The sequence below is a fragment of the Eriocheir sinensis genome, chromosome 60 (assembly GCF_024679095.1).
Source record: "Eriocheir sinensis breed Jianghai 21 chromosome 60, ASM2467909v1, whole genome shotgun sequence".
In the NCBI taxonomy this organism is placed as follows: Eukaryota; Metazoa; Arthropoda; class Malacostraca; order Decapoda; family Varunidae; genus Eriocheir; species Eriocheir sinensis.
The window spans coordinates 2,310,845-2,321,215 of NC_066568.1; the positions used below are offsets into that span (position 1 = coordinate 2,310,845).

The 10,371-nt window shown below is 37.3% G+C and overlaps 1 long non-coding RNA gene across 4 annotated transcripts in view; it reads left to right on the forward strand.

Moving 5' to 3' along the window:
* The window catches only part of LOC126985714 (uncharacterized), a 65,468-nt gene that overhangs the window by 17,640 nt on the left and 37,457 nt on the right, over positions 1 to 10,371 (forward strand). For all 4 annotated transcript variants that reach the window (XR_007738981.1, XR_007738980.1, XR_007738979.1 and 1 more), the window contains one exon: positions 7,534 to 7,625. This is a non-coding gene — a long non-coding RNA (uncharacterized LOC126985714). The remainder of the gene's footprint in view (positions 1 to 7,533; positions 7,626 to 10,371) is intronic.

Consider the following 10,371-nt stretch of genomic DNA (forward strand, 5'->3'; position numbering starts at 1 on the left):
ATTCTTTCTTCTTTCTACTCCTTCAACGGCGTCATATTTTCTGATTTATTTTTTTCTTTCTCTTTCTTTTTCGTCTTTCCAAAATAGTTTAAAATATATCTTACACCTTTTCCTCCTCCTCCTCTTATATTTCTCTTTCCTCGTCTTCTTAGTTTATGTATTTCAGTTTTCCTTCCTTTTTTCCTTCCTTCCTTCCTTCTTTTTTTTTTCTTTCTTTCTTTCTTTCTTTCTTCCTTTCGTCCTTCCTTCCTTTCGTTCCATCCTTCCTTTCTTTCTTTCTTTCTCTCTTTCTTTCTTTCTTTCCTTCCTTCCTTCCTTCCTTCCTTTCTTTCTTTCTTTCTCTCTTCCTTCCTTCCTTCCTTCCTATCTGTCTATTTTTAGGAAGGTTGAATTGATAGGACTGAGGAAGGTTGAATACGGATTGAAGGATGAAATAAAGGATTGAGAAGTGAGGAAAGGGATTGAAGAGGATTTAAAAAGGGTTGAGGAAGATTTGAAAGGGATTGAAGAGTTAGTAAAGGGATATAGGGATTCTGGTTGAGTTTTAAAGGTGTCGAAGAAGATTTGAAAAGGATTAAGAAGTTTGGAAAATGATTGGGAAGTTTGGAAAAGGATTGGGGTTGTCAACGTATAAAGGATTGAATAGGATTTGAAAGGGATTGAAGAGTAAATAAAAGGATTGAGGGATTCTGGATGAGTTTTAAAGAGGATCGAAGAGCATTTGAAAGGGATTGGGGTTGAATTTAAAGGATTGAATAGGATTTGAAAGGGATTTAAAGAGTAAACAAAGGGATTGAGAGATTCTGGATAAGTTTTAAAGAGGATCAAAGAGGATTTGAAAAAGATTGGGGTTGATTTTAAAGGATTGAATAGGATTTGAAAGGGATTTAAAGAGTAAACAAAGGGATTGAGAGATTCTGGATGAGTTTTAAAGAGGATCGAAGAGGATTTGAAAAGGATTGGGGTTGAATTTAAAGGATTGAACACGATTTGAAAGGGATTGAGGGAGAAATAAGATGATTGAATATTAATTACCACCTTTAATCAATACATCTACCTGTCTACCTGTTGTTTTTTAATTAGGACAAGGTAGATGAGGGCCAATTAATAACCTAGTGAGGAAAATATTGACGTTAAGAGGAACAATGTATTTTATTTTTTCCTCTTTATTTTCCTCTTTTTTTTCCCTTTTCTTCCTCCTCCTCCTCCTCCTCCTCCTCCTCCTCTTCCTGGTGTTAAATAATTGGTTCATATTTTTCTTGTTTTTTTTTTTTCCTCTTTTTTTTCTTCCTCCTCGGAGTGAAAACAAAATCATAAAGCCCGCGGGAGAGATTAATAAGTGACTCTTCCTCCTCCTCCTCCTCCTCTTCTTCCTCTTCTTCTTCCTCCTTTTCCTCTTCTTCTTCTTCCTTTTCCTCTTCTTCTTCTTCCTCCTCATTTCTTTCTGGTTCAATATTTACTTTTTTTTCCTGTTTTCTCTGACTTCTTTCTACTTCCTTTTCCTCCTCTTCCTCCTCCTCCTCTTCCTCTTCTTCTTCCTCTTCCTCTTCTTCTTCTTCTTTCTCCTCATTTCTTTCTGTTTCATTATTTACTTTTTTTTTCCTGTTTTCTCTCACTTTTCTTTCTTCTTCCTTTTCCTCCTCTTCCTCCTCCTCCTCTTCCTCTTCCTCTTCCTCTTCTTCTTCTTCCTCCTCCTCCTCCCTTTCTGGTTCGATATTTACTTTTTTTTCCTGTTTTCTCTGACTTTTCTTTCTTCTTCCTTTTCCTTCTCTTCCTCCTCCTCCTCTTCCTCTTCCTCTTCCTCTTCTTCTTCTTCCTCCTCCTCCTCCTCCCTTTCAGGTTCAATATTTACTTTTTTTTCCTGTTTTCTCTCACTTTTCTTTCTTCTTCCTTTTCCTCCTCTTCCTCCTCCTCTTCTTCCTCTTCTTCTTCCTCTTCCTCTTCTTCTTCTTCCTCCTCCTCCTCCTCCTCCTCCCTTTCAGGTTCAATATTTACTTTTTTTTTCCTGTTTTCTCTGACTTTTCTTTCTTCTTCCTTTTCCTCCTCTTCCTCCTCCTCCTCTTCCTCTTCTTCTTCCTCTTCCTTTTCTTCTTCTTCTTCCTCCTCATTTCTTTCTGTTTCATTATTTACTTTTTTTTTCCTGTTTTCTCTCACTTTTCTTTCTTCTTCCTTTTCCTCCTCTTCCTCCTCCTCTTCTTCTTCCTCTTCTTCCTTTTCCTCTTCCTCTTCTTCTTTCTCCTCCTCATTTCTTTGTTTCATTATTTACTTATTTTTCCTGTTTTCTCTCACTTTTCTTCTTCCTTTTCCTCCTCTTCGTCTTCCTCCTCTTCTTCTTCTTCTTCTTCCTCTTCCTCTTCTTCTTCCTCCTCCTCCTCATTTCTTTCTGTTTCATTATTTACTTTTCTTTCCTGTTTTCTCTCACTCTTCTTCCTTTTCCTCCTCCTCCTCCTCCTCCTCTTCTTCTTCTTCTTCTTCCTTCTCTTCTTCTTCTTCCTCCTCTTCCTCTTCTTCTTCCTCCTCCTTATATCTTTCTGGTTCATTATTTACTTTTCTTTCCTGTTTTCTCTCACCTTCCTTTCTTCCTCCTCCTCCTCTTCCTCCTCCTCCTCTTCTTCTTCGTTTTCTTCTTCCTCCTCCTCATCTCTTTCTGCTTCATTATTTATTTCCTTCCTCTTCCTCTTCCTCTCTTCTCTTCTCTCCCTCTTTCTCTCCCCTCTTTCTCTTTCTCTCCTTCTATCCTTTTCCTCTCCCTTTCTCTCTCCTCTTCATCTGATTCTCTCTCTCTCTCTCTCTCTCTCTCTCTCTCTCTCTCTCTCTCTCTCTCTCTCTCTCTCTCTCTCTCTCTCTCTCTCTCTCTCTCTCTCTCTCTCTCTCTCCTTCGTCTATTCTTACCTCCCTCTTCTACTTTTTTTTTCTCTTTCATCTCTTTCTCCGCTCACTCTTACACTCTTCTCCCCTCCTCCTCCTCCTCCTCCTCCTCTTCCTCCTCCTCTTCCCTTCCAGTACATTCACCCTTTCCTTTCCCCTTCATTTCCTCCCCATCTAATCCCCTTCCTCACTTTTCCCTGCATTCCTATCCCCACACAATTACTTTCCCTTCCCTTCCCTTCAATTCCCTTCCCTTCCTTTCCCTTCCTTTCCCTTCCTTTCCTTTTCTATCCCTTCCCTTCCCTTCCTTTCCTTTCCTTTCCTATCCCTTCCCTTCCTTTCTCTTTCCTTCCCTTTCTTTCCTTTCCCCTCCCTTCCCTTCCCTCCTTTCCTATCCCTTCCCTTCCCTTCCTTTCCTTTCCCTTCCTATCCCTTCCCTTCCTTTCTCTTTCCTTCCCTTTCTTTCCTTTCCCCTCCCTTCCCTTCCCTCCTTTTCCTTCCCTTCCCTTCCCTTCCCTTCCCTTCCCATCCCTTTCCATTCCTTTCCCTTCCTATCCCTTCCCTTCCTTTCTCTTTCCTTCCCTTCCCATCCCATCCCATTCCTTCCCTTCCCTTCCCTTCCCTTCCCTTCCCTTTCCTTTCCTTTCTTTCCCATCCCTTCCCATCTCATTCCATCCCATCCCATTCCTTTCCCTCACCTTCCCTCCCATCCCATTCCATCCCATTCCTTCCCATCCCATCCCATTCCTTCCCATCCCTTCCCATCCCATTCCTTTCCCTTCCTATCCCTTCCCTTCCATACCCATCCCATCCTATCCCTTCCCTTCCTATACCCAACAAGCACAACCATCAACCGTCAAATCGTTTCCCTCTCTCTCCCCTCTTTCCCTTCCCCTCTCCCCTTCCCCCTCCCCCTCACGCCCGCTAACAAGTCTCCCCTATAAACAAGCCATTACTCTGATGGGACCATTAACCGGGGTAATTTAATATCCTCTGGCTAATAGGTGGGTGACTCGGGCCGCGGTGTGACGGGGTGATGGCGGGGTGTGACGGGGAGGGTGTTGGATGACTGTTGAGGGGTGGAAAAGGGGTTGGAAAAGGGGGTTAAAGAGTGTGAGAGAGGTTTGAGGGGATGGTAAAAGGATTGATTGATTTTTGAAGGGTGAGAAAGATTTGAAGAGGATTGAAGAGATGGTAAAAGAATTGCAGGATTTAGAAAGGGTTGAGGTGTGAATTAAAGAGTATTGAATGAGTTTTGTAGGATTGAAGAGGGTTTGAAAAGGAGTTAAAGAGTGTGAGAGAGGATTGAAGGATTGATTGATTTCTGAAGGGTGAGGAAAATTTGAAGAGGATTGAAGAGATGGTAAAACAATTGCAGGATTTAGAAAGGGTTGAGGTGTGAATTAAAGAGTATTGAATGAGTTTTGTAGGATTGAAGAGGGTTTGAAAAGGAGTTACAGAGTGTGAGAGAGGATTGAAGGATTGATTGATTTCTGAAGGGTGAGGAAAATTTGAAGAGGATTGAAGAGATGGTAAAACAATTGCAGGATTTAGAAAGGGTTGAGGTGTGAATTAAAGAGTATTAAATGAGTTTTGTAGGATTGAAGAGGGTTTGAAAAGGAGTTAAAGAGTGTGAGAGAGGATTGAAGGATTGATTGATTTCTGAAGGGTGAGGAAAATTTGAAGAGGATTGAAGATATAGTAAAAGAATTGGATGTGAAAGAGGATTGGAGAGAAAGTAAAAGGATTGATTGGTTTATGAAGGGTGAGGAAAATTTGAAAAGGATTGAAGAGATGGTAAAAGAATTGGAGGATTTAGAAAGGGTTGAGGTGTGAATTAAAGGGTGCTGGGTGATTTTAAGGGCTGGAAAAGGGTTGAGAAAAGGGATTGAAGAGTGTGGCAGAGGGTTGAGAGTAAATTAAAGGGTTCTGAGTGGGTTTTAAAAGACTGAAAAAGATTTGTAAGATAGTGAGGCGTGAAGGAAAAGGATTAAGTGACTTTGGATGGGCTTTATGGAAATTTGAAAGGGATCGAGTAATAGGATTGAATGACATTTAAAGGGGGGAAGGACGATTTGAAAAGGATTAAAAAGTAAGGAGAAGGATTGAGAAAGAATTAAAGGGTTCGAGGTGACTTAAAGGAATTGGAAGAGGGGTTGAATGGGATTGAGGAGTGAGGAAAAGCATTGAAAAAGTGAAGAAAGGGGTCGAGAAGTGAGGAAAAGGATAGAAAATAATTGAAAGGGGTTGAGGAAGATTTGAAAGGAGTTTTAAAGAGTCACCAAAAGGATTCAGTATCTTAAAAAAAGGATTCAGGTTGGCATTTTAAGGGATTGAAAACGATTAGAAAAGGAATGGAAATTAAGAAAAAGGGTTACAGGAAAATGATTGAAGAATATTTGAAAGGGATTAAGGAAGATTTGAAAGGAGTTTTAAAGAGTCACTAAAAGGATTCAACATCTTAAAAAAAGGATTCTGGTTTGCATTTTAAGGGATTGAAAAAAAGATTAGGAAAGGAATGAAAAGCAAGAAAAAGGATTACAGAGTGACCTTTGAAGACGTGCTACCCTTTGAAAGGCTTTGAAGAGATAGGAAGAGGATCGAGGGGCTCTGGTTAAGGATTCAGTGAAGATTTATAAAAGGATTGAGAAGTGAGGAAAGGGATTCGATGGCATTAAAAGAGGTTGAAAACGCTTTGAAATGGATTAAGGAGAATTAGAAACGGATACAGTAATGAGGAATAGGGTTGAGGTATGTGCGTGTGTGTGTGTGTGTGTGTGTGTGTGTGTGTGTGTGTGTGTGTGTGTGTGTGTGTTCAAAGAGGGCGTTGGTGGTGGAGGAGGAAAAAATAGAACGCTTGTGAGTGTGTGTGTGTGTGTGTGTGTGTGTGTGTGTGTGTGTGTGTGTGTGTGTGTGTGTGTGTGTGTGTGTGTGTGTGTGTGTGTGTGTGTTCAAAGAGGGCGTTGGTGGTGGAGGAGGAAAAAATAGAACGCTTGTGAGTGTGTGTGTGTGTGTGTGTGTGTGTGTGTGTGTTAGTGTTAGTGTGTGTGTGTGTGTGTGTGTGTGTTCAAAGAGGGCGTTGGTGGTGGAGGAGGAAAAAAATAGAACGCTTGTGTTTGTGTGTGTGTGTGTGTGTGTGTGTGTGTGTAGGGCGTGGCGGCTCATGCAGTGTTGCCAGGTGAGGGAAAGTCAATCAACAGGTAACTATCGCTCGTGCCCACCAGGTAGGTGAAGCGAGGTGGCGAGATGATCACCTTTACCTTTTTCCCGCCCGAGAGCACACTGGTTCGAGCCCCGCCAAACAAATTAAGGAAATGGCTTATCAAACACATCCTGACCTCAATATTTTTTTCTTTCCTTTTTTTTTAGTGTATTTCGATTTTTCCTTCCTTCGTCTCCTAACATAACCTGACCTAACCTATCCTTGCCTTACCTTATCTTACTTTACCTTACCTTACCTTACCTAATCTAACCTTACCTTACCTAGCCTTACCTAACCTAACCTTGCCTTACCTTGCCTTACTAACCTAACCTAACCTAACCTTGCCTTACCTTGCCTTACCTTATCTTACCTTATCTTACCTTACCTTAGCTAACCTTACCTAACCTTACCTTACCTAACCTTACCTTACCTAATCTAACCTTACCTAACCTAACCTTACCTTACCTTACCTTACCTAGCCTTACCTAACCTAACCTTACCTAATCTAACCTTACCTTACCTTACCTTACCTAACCTTACCTAACATAACCTTACCTAACCTAAGCTAATTAAAGAAATGGCTTATCAAACACGTGCTGACCTCTCAATTTTTTTTCTTTCCTTTTTTTTTTATTAATGTGTTTGTTTTTCCATACTTCTTTCATTCCTTCGTCTCCTAACATAACCTTACCCAACCTATCCTTGCCTTACCTTACCTTATCTTACCTTACTTAATCTAACCTTACCTAAGCTAACCTAACCTTACCTAACCTAACCTTGCCTTACCTTACCTTACCTAGCCTTACCTAACCTAACCTAACCTTACCTTACCTAATCCTTACCTTATAAGGTAAGGATTAGGTAAAATGAATTAGTAAATAAAATAAAAGTAAAATAAAGATAAGGTAAATGAGTAAAAGTAAATTAGGTAAATGAGTAAGGTTAGATTAGGTAAGGTAAAGTACTTACCTAACCTAATCTAACCTTACCTAATCCTTACCTTTCTTTACCTAACCAAGCCTAAGCTAATGTAACTTAACAACCTTACCTTACTTAACTTAAGCTAACCTAAAGATATTTTAACCTATCCTAACCTCTCCTAACCTAACTTAACCTGACCTGACCTTACCTAAGCTAATTTAAGCACATCCTAATCTACTTTTACTTATCCTTAACCTGGCCTGACCTTACCTTACCTAAGCCGGCTTATTTTGCCGGCGGTCAGGCCCCGATCGGCTTATCGGGAGTCATCGGGGACGATCGGGACCGGGACCGGGAATGTGGGAGAGCCCCTTTAACCTCTCCTAACGTAACCTAACCTAGTCTAGCCTTTTCATATCTTGTTCTGTCCTTTCCCAAATTATTTTCACCTTTTCCCGATTATTTTCAGTCGTGTGTTTTTAATTTTTCGGTGGCTGTTAGTGTGTGCTAGTTTTCAATATGGTTTTCCTTCTCTCTGACAGGTGTTCAGGGCAGTTAGGGCACAACGCTCACCTGGATAATGGCTGCAGAGGATAATGAGCCAAGTAAAGGGACAAGAGAAAGGAAGAGCAAGGTATGTGGGATGTTTTTTTTCTTCTTTTTTTTTGTATTGGTTTCATTTGTGGTTTTGTTTTTTACCTTTTTCTGTTTCTTTTGGCTTCTTATATTTTCTTTTTCTTCTTTTGTTTTTTCCCCTTTTTTATGATTGTTTCCCTCTTTTTTTTTGTTAGTTTTGACCTTTTTATATTTGTTTTGGTCTTTTTCTGTTTGTTTTATCCTTGTTTTATCCTTGTTTTATCCATATTTTATCCTTGTTTTATCCTTGTTTTATCCTTGTTTTATCCATATTTTATCCTTGTTTTATCCTTGTTTTATCCTTGTTTTATTCATATTTTATCCTTGTTTTATCCTTGTTTTATCCTTGTTTTATCCATATTTTATCCTTGTTTTATCCTTGTTTTATCCTTGTTTTATTCATATTTTATCCTTGTTTTATCCTTGTTTTATCCTTGTTTTTTCCTTGTTTTTTCCATATTTTATCCTTGTTTTATCCATATTTTATCCTTGTCTTATCCATATTTTATCCTTGTTTTATCCTTGTTTTTTCCATATTTTATCCATGTTTTATCCTTGTTTTTATCCTTGTTTTATCCTTGTTTTATCCATATTTTATCCATGTTTTATCCTTGTTTTATCCTTGTTTTATCCTTGTTTTTATCCTTGTTTTATCCTTGTTTTATCCTTGTTTTTATCCTTGTTTTATCCTTGTTCTATCCTTGTTTTTATCCTTGTTTTTATCCTTGTTTTTATCCTTGTTTTTATCCCTGTTTTATCCTTGTTTTATCCTTGTTTTATCCTTGTTTTTATCCTTGTTTTATCCTTGTTTTATCCTTGTTTTATCCTTGTTTTTATCCTTGTTTTATCCTTGTTTTATCCTGTTTTTATCCTTGTTTTATCCTTGTTTTATCCTGTTTTTATCCTTGTTTTATCCTTGTTTTATCCTTGTTTTTATCCTTGTTTTATCCATATTTTATCCTTGTTTTATCCTTGTTTTATCCTTGTTTTATCCTTGTTTTATCCATATTTTATCCTTGTTTTATCCTTGTTTTATCCTTGTTTTATCCTTGTTTTATCCTTGTTTTATCCTTGTTTTATTCTTGTTTTATCCATATTTTATCCTTGTTTTATCCTTGTTTTATCCTTGTTTTATCCTTATTTTATCCTTGTTTTATCCTTGTTTTATCCATATTTTATCCTTGTTTTATCCATATTTTATCCTTGTTTTATCCTTGTTTTATCCTTGTTTTATCCTTGTTTTATCCTTGTTTTATCCATATTTTATCCTTGTTTTATCCTTGTTTTATCCTTGTTTTATCCTTGTTTTATCCTTGTTTTATCCATATTTTATCCTTGTTTTATCCTTGTTTTATCCTTGTTTTATCCTTGTTTTATCCTTGTTTTATCCATATTTTATCCTTGTTTTATCCTTGTTTTATCCTTGTTTTATCCTTGTTTTATCCTTGTTTTATCCTTGTTTTATCCTTGTTTTATCCTTGTTTTTATCCTTGTTTTATCCTTGTTTTATTCTTGTTTTTATCCTTGTTTTACCCATATTTTATCCTTGTTTTATCCTTGTTTTATCCTTGTTTTTATCCTTGTTTTATCCTTGTTTTATCCTTGTTTTATTCTTGTTTTTATCCTTGTTTTACCCATATTTTATCCTTGTTTTATCCTTGTTTTATTCTTGTTTTTATCCTTGTTTTACCCATATTTTATCCTTGTTTTATCCTTGTTTTATCCTTGTTTTTATCCTTGTTTTTATCCTTGTTTTATCCTTGTTTTATCCTGTTTTTATCCTTGTTTTATCCTTGTTTTATTCTTGTTTTTATCCTTGTTTTATCCATATTTTATCCTTGTCTTATCCTTGTTTTATCATTGTTTTATCCATGTTTTATCCTTGTTTTATCCTTGTTTTATCCTTGTTTTATCCTTGTTTTATCCTTGTTTTATCCATATTTTATCCTTGTTTTATCCTTGTTTTATCCTTGTTTTATCCTTGTTTTATTCTTGTTTTTATCCTTGTTTTATCCATATTTTATCCTTGTTTTATCCTTGTTTTATATTTGTTTTATCCTTGTTTTATCCTTGTTTTTATCCTTGTTTTATCCTTGTTTTATTCTTGTTTTTATCCTTGTTTTATCCATATTTTATCCTTGTTTTATCCTTGTTTTATCCTTGTTTTATCCTTGTTTTATCCATATCCATTTGTGTTTTGTTTTATCCATTTATTCATTTGTTTTTCTCTCTTTAAATACTGATAACAACAAAGAACATCGAAACATGGAGAACTGATAATATACCTTTTTTTTGTACTTTCTGAATACGAAGAAGAAAAAATAAAAAGTGAACGAACTAATATTTAACTAATGACTAATAATATAACAATGAAAAAAAGAAGAAAAATAAAGAATGGGAATGAGTGAATGAAAAAGATAGAAGAGAAAGAATGAATGAATGAATGAATAAGGAAGGAAGGAAGGAAGGAAGGAAGGAAAACAACAACAACAACAACAGAAGCCATAAAGAAGGAGGAGGAAAATATCAAAACGGAAAGGTTATTAGAGAGAGAGAGAGAGAGACCCCATGTGTGTGTGTGTGTGTGTGTGTGTGTGTGTGTGTGTGTGTGTGTGTGTGTGTGTGTGTGTGTGTGTGTGTGTGTGTGTGTGTGTGTGTGTGTGTGTGTGTGTGTGTGTGTGTGTGTGTGTGTGTGTGTGTGTGTGTGTGTGTGTGTGTGTGTGTGTGTGTGTGTGTGTGTGTGT